At 45.7% G+C, this 11,528-nt stretch overlaps 1 long non-coding RNA gene across 2 annotated transcripts in view; it reads right to left on the bottom strand.

The window, feature by feature from the left end:
- Positions 1-3,726: 3,726 nt before the first annotated feature.
- The window catches only part of LOC134935985 (uncharacterized), a 45,902-nt gene continuing 38,100 nt past the window's right edge, over positions 3,727-11,528 (bottom strand). Inside the window, exons 2-3 of one of the 2 annotated variants that reach the window (XR_010180433.1) lie at positions 5,217-5,452; positions 3,727-4,065 (exon numbers count right to left, since the gene is read on the bottom strand). This is a non-coding gene — a long non-coding RNA (uncharacterized LOC134935985). The remainder of the gene's footprint in view (positions 4,066-5,216; positions 5,453-11,528) is intronic. The other variant, XR_010180432.1, reaches the window with a different exon arrangement.

Here is an 11,528-nt window from a genome sequence, read left to right as displayed (position 1 = left end):
AGAACTGTCTCCTGCTAGGGCCTTGCTTGGCTTAACGACATGTGCTTCTACAGAGACTGTGTGCTTTGATTGCTATTTGTTATATATTGGAGTTTCGTTTGCTGCATCTGATTTCATTATTGCCTTATCATTTATATCAATTTACAAGTTCATCTTCATTGCTCATTTGTTACCAGTGACTTTTGAAATATTCATTTATCGGATTAAGTTATTATTCATTGTTCCTGTCATCCATTATCCCTGTGTGATAATAAATATCAAGCGCACATGCGCTGAACTTTTCGTCAGTCTCCCCGTTTCCTCTATCACTCCTACACTGACCCACTAGTGCCCCCTCCGGGGACAGACAAAGTTACAGAATCCTCACATCTGGCAAGTGGACTTGGGGGCACTTTGTAGAATGAAGACAGAGGTCTGGCAAGTGGACTTGGGGGCACTTTGAAGTTTGAAGACAGGTCTGGCAAGTGGATTTGGCACTTTGAAGTATGAAGACAGAGATCTGGCAAGTGGACTTGGGGACAATCTCTGTTAGAAAATAGAGCTGCAGTATTACAACCAACTTTTATTTTGAAGCCCAAGGTGTGTGCTACGAATCACCCAGAGCAGTGCAAAATTGCTGGGGGCATGGGACTTTAGAAAACAGAGGGGTTCGGTGTAGTCGAAGGTAGTATGGAATAGAAGGTGGTTTAAGAGAAGGAAAAGCACACAGGAGGAAAAGGGGTAGCGGTTAAGATACCGCCGCACGAGATACCAGCGTTCACAGTGGCATACTGGCCATTGTTTTTTCATACTGAACCCAGGAAGAGGGTCCTGCTTGTGAGAACTTACATTCTAATAATAAAGATCCTTCATAATAAACTGGTATCACAGTAAAAGTATACACAATACTATGACATAGAAGCATATAGACTGAAACACTGTTCAAATAATATCTAATAACCATTGATGTTACTAGCATCTATACCTATTACACTTGTTGAATAAAACTGATCTGGATAAGTGTGATTCTATTTTTGATCATATAACTAAATTATTTCATTAGTATTAGATCATTTTTTACATTCTTCTGCAATTTAAAAATTCTTAGGTGATCATGTAACATAGAAATATAGAATTTGAGTAACAGATAAGAGCCACTTGGCCCTTGTTTGATCCTTAGTTCTTTGTATGGATATCCATATGCCTATCCCAAACATGTTTTAACTGCTCTGCTGTCTTAGCTTCTACCACCTCTGATAGGAGGATATTCCACTTATCGACTACCCTTTTTTTCCCTTTAAATTTCCACTGAACCTACCTCCCTCCAGTTTCAGTGCATGTCCTCATGTTCTAATACTTCTCTTCCTTTACTCCTCCTGGACCTTGTTAAAACCCTTGGTATATTTGAAAGTTTCAAACATGTCCCCCTTTCCCTTCTCTGTTTCAAACTATACATGTTAAGATCTTTTACTCTTTCTGGGTAAGTTTTGTGATGTAGGCCATGCACCATTTTAGTTGTATTTCATTGTTCGCTCTCTAATGTACTTATATCCTTCTGGAGATATGGTCTTTAGAACTGGACACAGCATTCCAGATGAGGCCTTACCAATGACCTATACAGTTTCATTTTTACTTTCTCATACATCCTAGAGAATGCTGGGGATGCTTCAAGAACCATGGGGTATAGACGGGATCCGCAGGAGACATGGGCACTTTAAGACTTTAAAAGGGGTGTGAACTGGTTCCTCCCTCTATGCCCCTCCTCCAGACTCCAATTAGATGCTGTGCCTAGTGAGACTGGATGCACACTGAGGAGCTCTCCAGAATTTCTCAGAAAAAATACTTTGTTAGGTTTATTACTTTCAGGGAGACCTGCTGGCAATAGGCTCCCTGCATTGTGGGACTGAGTGGAGAGAAGCAGTCCTACTTCTGTGAGTTCAAATGCTCTGCTTTTTAGGCTACTGGACACCATTAGCTCCAGAGGGACCGATCACTTGGTGCGCCTAGCTGCTCGTTTCCAGAGCCGCGCCATCACCCCCCTTGCAGAGCCAGAAGATAGAAGCCGGGTGAGTATTAGAAGATCAGAAGACTTCAGTGATGGCAGAAGACGGCTTGTTGAGGTGCCGCGCTGCGCGCCATGCTCCCACATTCAGAACGGCACTGCAGGGCGCAGTGGGGGGCACCCTGGGCAGCATTAATCCTCAATTTAGCCACTGGCAGAAAGAGTATAACGTGCCTGGGCACTGATTACAGACCACCGCCAGTATTAAAAAATATGAAATTAAGCGGGACTGAAGCGCTCCATTGAGGTGGCGTGGCTTAGCCCTCACAGCTCTGACCAGCGCCATTTTCTCTTCACAGAAGCTGCAGAGACGCTGAGCCTGGCCTCCCACACTACTGTACAAGTAACAGGGTGCAAAACGGGGGGGGGGGGCACAAGAGATTTGGTGCTAATTATTGGAATGTAAAAGCGCTAGCAGGTCTGGGCAGTATTTTACTCGCTTCAGAACCGGGATAGGCGCTGAGTTGTGAGCTGGCAGAACTCCCTCTGTGTTTCTCTAACAGGCTTTGTTGTGGGTCTGTCTCCTATAGCCCCAGTGTGGTTGTGGGTGTCGGTACGTGTGTGTCGACATGTCTGAGGCTGAGTGCTCTTCTCAGGAGGAGGCTGGAGTGGGAACAGAAAAGGCTGGGGGAGTGACCATGTCGGCACCGCCGACAGCTGATTGGGTAAATATGTTGAGTGTTTTGAATGCTAATGTGGCTCGGTTGACAAAGAGATTAGATAAATGTGAGTCTAAAAGCCAGACATGAAGGAAATACATGGAAGATGCATTGTCACAAGCTCAGACCCCTTCCGGGTCACATATATGTGCATTTACCCAGTTAACAGATACAGATACCGACATGGACTCTGATTCCAGTGTCGACTATAGTGATGCCAGATTAAATCCTAAACTGGTTAAGAGCATTCAGTACATGATTGTGGCAATAAAAGACGTATTACATATCACTGAGGACCCTGCTGTTCCTGATACAAGGGTCTGTATGTTTAAAGGAAAGAAACCTGAGGAAACTTTTCCTCCCTCTCATGAACTGAACGCTCTCTTTGAAAATGCTTGGGAAAATCCTGACAAGAAGGCACAGGTTCCCAAAAGAATTCCAGTGGCATATCCGTTTCCTTTTGGGGACAGGGAAAAGTGGGAGTCAACCCCCACGGTGGATAAAGCTCTATCGCATATATCCAAAAAGGTGGCACTTCCGTCTCCTGACACGGCAGCCCTAAAGGATCCTGCGGATCGCAAGCAGGAAAATACACTAAAATCCATTTATGTCACTACGGGTGCGCTACTCAGGCCTGCCGTTGCTTCGGAATGGGTGAGTCGCGCTATTGAAAAGTGGGCAGATAACTTGTCATCTGAGATAGATTCCCTAGATAGGGATAACGTGCTTATGAATCTGGGTCATATCAGGGACGCTGCAGGATATTTAAAAGAAGCTTTAAGGGATATTGGCCTTTTGGGATCAAGGGCCAATGCCATGGTAGTCTCAGCTAGGAGAGCATTCTGGATTCATCAATGGAATGCTGATGCTGACTCTAAGAAGGCAATGGAGTCTTTACTGTTTAATGGTAGTGTCTTGTTTGGTGACGGCCTCACTGACCTGGTATCTACGGCTACCGCGGGTAAGTCGTCATTTTTACCTTATGTTCCTGCACAACAGAAGAAAACTCCCCACTATCAGATGCAGTCCTTTCGGCCCCATAAATTAAAAAAAGAACGAGGATCCTCCTTCCTTGGTGCGAGAGGAAGAGGACGGGGAAAGAGGTCACAGGCTGTGGCAAGTTCCCAAGAGCGGAAGTCCTCTCCGGCTTCTACCAAATCCACCGCATGACGCTGGGGCTACTCATTTTTTTTTTTACAATTTTTATGAATTTGTGAAAATAAAATTTTTGGGGGAACAGCTTTTTGTTTTTTTGTTTTTTGAAATGTTTTTGCAATTTTTCTATATCAGCCAGCACGGCCCTCAGGTTGGTTTTCAAGCTGGCCACAATCCCAGGCAAACTGGTGGGATCTCCAACTGCAACATCTGAAATGAAGAGGCAAAGAAAATATTACTAACTTACATTACCTATTATACAAGCAAGGCACAAAGCACACTTTAATGCAGGCATGTCCAAACTGTGGCCCTCCAGCTGTTGTGAAACTACATATACCAGCATGCCTTGACACATTTTTGCAGTCATAGAATGCTAAAGCTGTTTCAGGGCATGCTGGGATGTGTACTTTCTCAACAGCTGGAGGGCCGAAGTTTTGACAGGCCTGCTTTAATGGCAAAGTGACTACATCATGGATGTTTCAATGAGAAAACAGTAGCAGAAAAACACACAAGCCTGCTCAGCAATTTTTTTATTGTTTTATATAATATTTTTAAGAAAGTGTACCACACCATGGGGTACATTTACTAATATGTGAGTTCTATTTTAGATGGTTCGTTGCCCATAGCAACCAATAACATTAAACATATCTTGTAGAAGATGTGTAAAAAATGAGAAGTAGAATCTGCTTGGTTGCTATGGTCAACATCCCATCTTAAATAGAACTACCATCTTAGTAAATGTAACACCATAAGGGATTAATTCATATCTGGAGTGAAGCAGAGTTTTTTTTTTTTTTTTGGGGGGGGGGTTTGTCCCTAAATCATCACTCTGCATATCAACATCTTCAGAAGGTCAACATATCCTAGTATGCCCACACTCCCTGAAAGCCTGCCTTACTACATAAGGTCTAACTGCTTTCAAAATATAGAAATCCAAAATTGTAGGAGTGTAACTTTCACAACACAAATCACTGTGTTCTTAGCCTGCCTAACAAAGTGAATCCTGCAACATCAATGTGCAAATAATGGAATACCCAGGCACAAGTGTAAAAGTAAAACCACAAACTAAACTCCACTCAGGTCTAAATGTTTTGCATATAATGTATCACATACAGACCCTGTTGTGCGGGCAACCCTGTCGACATAATGATTGTCGACCTAGAGTGGGCATCCTCAACATTGCAGACGTATACACTGTACATCTAATGATCCTCACACAAATGTAAATGCATCATTCATACCATGATGAAGAAGACAAGCATTTAACCTTGACAAAAGATTGGCCACAGTACAACACTGCATTTATTAGAATGTGACGTTAAATACGTTTCAAACAGAAATGTCAATATGTGTGAACTTACTCTCCTCTGCCACTTGCCCACCTCCCTGAAGTGGCTCCTGGGGCCTCTGCTGCCCATTCCGATGGTGGTGATGTTGGCTGGCTGGGGGATGTAGGCTGGAAGGGGGATGTTAATAATTGTAGTACTGGTCGCACAGGTTTAATTCTTATTCCGAGAATGACCCCAATTTGTATTATTCAAAACACATCTGCGTTATTCATAACCATTTAGGGGGTGCTACCACAGGCAAAGTAAATCTGCATGAAAAAGAGAGAGAAAGGGTTCGAAATGCCACAACATTAAACATCTGATATACATGTGCATATACTGAAAACTACTGAATAAAGGACAAGATATAACACAGTGACACGATTCACATTTATAATAATCTCTCAGCTATTATAAACCTATTGAAAGCACATACTAATGAAACTCTTTTCATGAACATCACAATAAATGTTTAAAAATTGTGACTTTGTGGGCGTATAATATATCAAGGTATCAGAATTTGATTATGAAGGTTTGACCACTAGTGCATTTCTCTGAATCATTTAAATAAAAGAATAAATTATGCACAAAATATTTTGAGTATAGAGTGAGCCCTCACTATCTTATGTTACAATAGGAGATATTAAATCCTGAATGGTCTCATATGGACCACATAAATAAACAAATAATATAGCCACATAAAGAGATAAAGTGCTAAGTAAATAACTTTGTGACTAGGAAATGCTGATTTATTTCTATCAGCAGCGACGGCAGCTATAAACTCTTTACCTTGTTACATTTAAACAAGACAAGATCATCACGTATTAACAGCTAAAAGACATCAAGCTGCCAGAGCTCATTCTGTGAACTGACAGCAGCTGTTTCTCGTTTATGCGATACAAATGTATCATATGTTTACTGGCTCTCCTCTAGAGGATGTAACAACATTTATGAAGTGCATGAGGGCACTCAGATACTTTTGAGATACATTCAAAGTCTAACCAGATTTCTGTTACCATTTTTATGATACATTGAAAACATAGCTCACAGCTTTGGGAGATTAAGTTTATTACTGCTATTTCTGAAACACAGTAAACTATTAGAGTATTACTATCATTCTATTATAGCACATACTATGAAAACTGGAGTCCTGTTTTCACAATAGTCTCGTTTTATGAATCCTGGGAGGGATTAGAAAATTTTGAGACACTTTTTGAAGGAGTTCCTCTATAGCTAGCAGAAACACAGATATACAGGAATTACATACTCCTGATACACTCTTCATTAATCTATAACCTTATAAATGAGATAAAATCATTTGGGTGACATCTGGTGCGCAGTTTTCTTAATTTTAATCACTATTTCTTTCTTATTTACACTACTTTACTTTCCTTTTAATATTCGCTGGTTTTACCATATATTACATTAAAAGTTATATTTTAATTAAACTTTGTGTGCACCACTTTAGGGCATTTCGAACCCTTTCTCTCTCTTTTTCATGGAAGGGGGATGTTGGCTGGATGGGGGATGGTGGCTGGATGGGGGAAGGTGGCAGGATGGGGGAAGGAGGGTCGATTTGGGAAAGAGGATGGAAGGGGGAGGAGCTTACAGAGGGTGGGTCAGATTGAGATGGTGAGGGTGGTAGAGAGGGGGGTTGGCCCACAGAGGGGGAGGGGGGCAGAGAGATGACTTGGGAAAGAGAGGGGGAGGGTGGCGGAGAGGTGGTTTGGGACACAGAGGGGGAGGGGGGCAGAGAGGTGGATTGGGAAAGAGAGGGGGAGTGTCCCGGATAGGGGGTTTGGGAAAGAGAGGGGGAGGGGGCTGGAGAGGGGCATTAGGAAAGAGAGGGGGAGGGGGCGGGAGAGTGGGAGTGGGCCAGGGAGGGGGTTTGGGAAATAGTACAAACTTCACTCTTCCCCCGGTCTATAACACCCTGGTACCGCAGTAAATAGAGTAATGTGTAGGATCAGCGCTCCCTGTCAGAGTGCTTCAGTGAGAAAATGGCGCTGGTGAGTGCTGGATCCGCTCTGAGAAGCCCCGCCCATGTAATGGCACGCAGCTTCCCGCACACAATATAATTATACTGGCCTGAGGTCTTTAGTGCTTACAGCGGGATTAGCCCATTAGCTGTTTTACCAGTATTAGGGTGATCGCGCTGGCCCAGTACGCCCCTCAGCCGCGTCTACATAGAAATGTTGGTAAGCCTTCATGGAGTGCAGCCTGACAGAACGGCGCTCCCACCCTTGTGCCACCATTCCCACCGGCGACCCGCTAACCCGGGCCGCTGGCGCTGAACTCACCACTCTTCTTTCTTCTGGCTCTGTTAGGTGGTGGCGACCGAGCTGCGGGAGTGAGCGGTCACCTCGTGGGCTTGCGATCAGCACCCTCAGGAGCTCAGTGTCCTGTCAGCGGAGATAGAGAACCATTAACTTCAAGAGATGGTTCCTACTCCCCTCCTAAGTCCCACGAAGCAGGAAGGCTGTTGCCAGCAGCCTCCCTGTACCTAACACTCTGAGAAAAACAATAAAACTAGAAAAACTCCTAGGAGCTCCCCTAGCTGTGACCGGCTCCTCCGAAGCACATTTTCTAAACTGAGTCTGGTAGGAGGGGCATAGAAGGAGGAGCCAGCCCACACTATTAAACTTTGAAAGTGCCAGTGGCTCCCAAAGGACCCGTCTATACCCCATGGTACTAAATGGACCCCAGCATCCTACTAGGACATAAGAGAAAATAAGATTTTACTCACCGGTAAATCTATTTCTCGTAGTCCGTAGTGGATGCTGGGAACTCCGAAAGGACCATGGGGGATAGCGGCTCCGCAGGAGACTGGGCACAACTAAAGAAAGCTTTAGGTCACCTGGTGTGCACGGGCTCCTCCCACTATGACCCTCCTCCAAGCCTCAGTTAGGATACTGTGCCCGGAAGAGCTGACACAATAAGGAAGGATTTTGAATCCCGGGTAAGACTCATACCAGCCACACCAATCACACCATATAACTCGTAATACTATACCCAGTTAACAGTATGAAAACACTGAGCCTCTCAACAGATGGCTCAACAATAACCCTTTTGTTAACAATAACTATGTACAAGTATTGCAGACAATCCGCACTTGGGATGGGCGCCCAGCATCCACTACGGACTACGAGAAATAGATTTACCGGTGAGGAAAATCTTATTTTCTCTAACGTCCTAGTGGATGCTGGGAACTCCGAAAGGACCATGGGGATTATACCAAAGCTCCCAAACGGGCGGGAGAGTGTGGATGACTCTGCAGCACCGAATGAGAGAACTCAAGGTCCTCCTCAGCCAGGGTATCAAATTTGTAGAATTTAGCAAACGTGTTTGCCCCTGACCAAGTAGCAGCTCGGCAAAGTTGTAAAGCCGAGACCCCTCGGGCAGCCGCCCAAGATGAGCCCACCTTCCTTGTGGAATGGGCTTTTACTGATTTAGGATGCGGCAGTCCAGCCGCAGAATGCGCCAGCTGAATTGTGCTACAAATCCAGCGAGCAATAGTCTGCTTAGAAGCAGGAGCACCCATCTTGTTGGGTGCATACAGGATAAATAGCGAGTCAGTTTTCCTGACTCCAGCCGTCCTGGAAACATAAATTTTCAAGGCCCTGACTACGTCCAGTAACTTGGAATCCTCCAAGTCCCTAGTAGCCGCAGGCACTACAATAGGTTGGTTCAAGTGAAAAGCTGATACCATCTTAGGGAGAAACTGAGGACGAGTCCTCAATTCTGCCCTATCCATATGGAAAATCAGATAAGGGCTTTTACATGACAAAGCCGCCAATTCTGATACACGCCTGGCCGAAGCCAAGGCCAATAACATGACCACTTTCCACGTGAGATATTTTAGATCCACGGTTTTTAGTGGCTCAAACAAATGTGATTTTAGGAAACTCAACACCACGTTGAGATCCCAAGGTGCCACTGGGGGCACAAAAGGGGGCTGAATATGCAGCACTCCTTTTACAAATGTCTGAACTTCAGGTAGTGAAGCTTGTTCTTTCTGCAAGAAAATCGACAGAGCCGAGATCTGTACCTTAATGGAGCCTAATTTCAGGCTCATAGTCACTCCTGCCTGTAGGAAGTGCAGAAATCGACCCAGTTGAAATTCCTCTGTTGGGGCCTTTCTGGCCTCACACCAAGCAACATATTTCCGCCATATGCGGTGATAATGTTTTGCAGTTACATCTTTCCTGGCTTTAATCAGCGTAGGAATGACTTCCTCCGGAATGTCCTTTTCCTTTAGGATCCGGCGTTGAACCGCCATGCCGTCAAACGCAGCCGCGGTAAGTCTTGGAACAGACAGGGCCCCTGCTGCAACAGGTCCTGTCTGAGCGGCAGAGGCCATGGGTCCTCTGAGATCATCTCTTGATGTTCCGGGTACCACGCTCGTCTTGGCCAATCCGGAACCACGAGTATTGTTCTTACTCCTCGTTTTCTTATTATTCTCAGTACCTTTGGTATGAGAGGCAGAGGAGGGAACACATAAACTGACTGGTACACCCACGGTGTCACTAGAGCGTCCACAGCTATCGCCTGAGGGTCCCTTGACCTGGCGCGATATCTCTCTAGTTTTTTGTTTAGGCGGGACGCCATCATGTCCACCTGTGGCCGTTCCCAACGATTTACAATCAGTGTGAAGACTTCTGGATGAAGTCCCCACTCTCCCGGGTGGAGGTCGTGCCTGCTGAGAAAGTCTGCTTCCCAGTTGTCCACTCCCGGAATGAACACTGCTGACAGTGCTAGTACGTGATTTTCCGCCCATTGGAGAATCCTTGTGGCTTCTGCCATCGCCATCCTGCTTCTTGTGCCGCCCTGTCGGTTTATATGGGCGACTGCCGTGATGTTGTCTGACTGGATCAGTACCGGCTGGTGTAGAAGCAGGGGTTTTGCCTGACTTAGGGCATTGTAAATGGCCCTTAGTTCCAGAATATTTATGTGTAGGGAAGTCTCCTGACTCGTCCATAGTCCTTGGAAGTTTCTTCCCTGTGTGACTGCCCCCCAGCCTCGAAGGCTGGCATCCGTGGTCACCAGGACCCAGTCCTGTATGCCGAATCTGCGGCCCTCTAGAAGATGAGCACTCTGCAGCCACCACAGCAGAGACACCCTGGTTCTTGGAGACAGGGTTTTTAGGCGATGCATCTGAAGATGCGATCTGGACCATTGGTCCAACAGGTCCCACTGAAAGATTCTGGCATGGAACCTGCCGAATGGAATTCCTTCGTAAAAAGAAGCCACCATCTTTCCCAGGACTCGCGTGCAGTGATGCACCGACACCTGTTTTGGTTTCAGGAGGTCTCTGACTAGAGATGACAACTCCTTGGCTTTCTCCTCCGGGAGAAACACTTTTTTCTGGACTGTGTCCAGAATCATACCCAGGAACAGTAGACGTGTCGTTGGAACCAGCTGTGACTTTGGAATATTCAGAATCCAACCGTGCTGGTGTAACACCTCCTGCGATAATGTTACTCCTACCAACAACTGCTCCCTGGATCTCGCCTTTATTAGGAGATCGTCCAAGTACGGGATAATTAAAACTCCCTTTTTTCGAAGGATTATCATAATTTCTGCCATTACCTTGGTAAACACCCTCGGTGCCGTGGACAGTCCAAACGGCAGCGTCTGGAATTGGTAATGGCAATCCTGTACCACAAATCTGAGGTACTCCTGGTGAGGATGGTAAATGGGGACATGCAGGTAAGCATCTTTGATGTCCAGGGATACCATGTAATCCCCCTCGTCCAGGCTTGCAATAACCGCCCTGAGCGATTCCATCTTGAACTTGAATTTTTTTATGTACGTGTTCAAGGATTTCAAATTTAAAATGGGTCTCACCGAACCGTCCGGTTTCGGTACCACAAACAGTGTGGAATAGTAACCCCATTCTTGTTGAAGTAGGGGCACCTTGATTATCACTTGCTGGGAATACAGCTTGTGAATTGCCGCTAGCACAGCCTCCCTGTCTGAGGGAGTAATCGGCAAGGCAGATTTTAGGAACCGGTGGGGTGGAGGTGCCTCGAATTCCAGTTTGTACCCCTGAGATACTATTTGAAGGATCCAGGGATCCACCTGTGAGCGAGCCCACTGATCGCTGAAATTTTTGAGGCGGCCCCCCACCGTACCTGGCTCCGCCTGTGGACCCCCACCGTCATGCGGCGGACTTGGAAGAAGCGGGGGAGGACTTTTGCTCCTGGGAACCTGCTGTTTGTTGCAGCCTTTTTCCCCTACCTCTGCCTCTGGACAGAAAGGACCCGCCTTTTCCTCGCCTGTTTTTCTGGGTCTGAAAGGACTGCACCTGATAAAACGGCGCCTTCTTAGGCTGTGAGGGAACAT

The sequence above is a fragment of the Pseudophryne corroboree genome, chromosome 6 (genome assembly GCF_028390025.1).
Source record: "Pseudophryne corroboree isolate aPseCor3 chromosome 6, aPseCor3.hap2, whole genome shotgun sequence".
Classification (NCBI taxonomy): domain Eukaryota; kingdom Metazoa; phylum Chordata; class Amphibia; order Anura; family Myobatrachidae; genus Pseudophryne; species Pseudophryne corroboree.
Note: the sequence above shows the minus strand (reverse complement) of the source record. Positions and strands in the feature narration are given on the sequence as shown.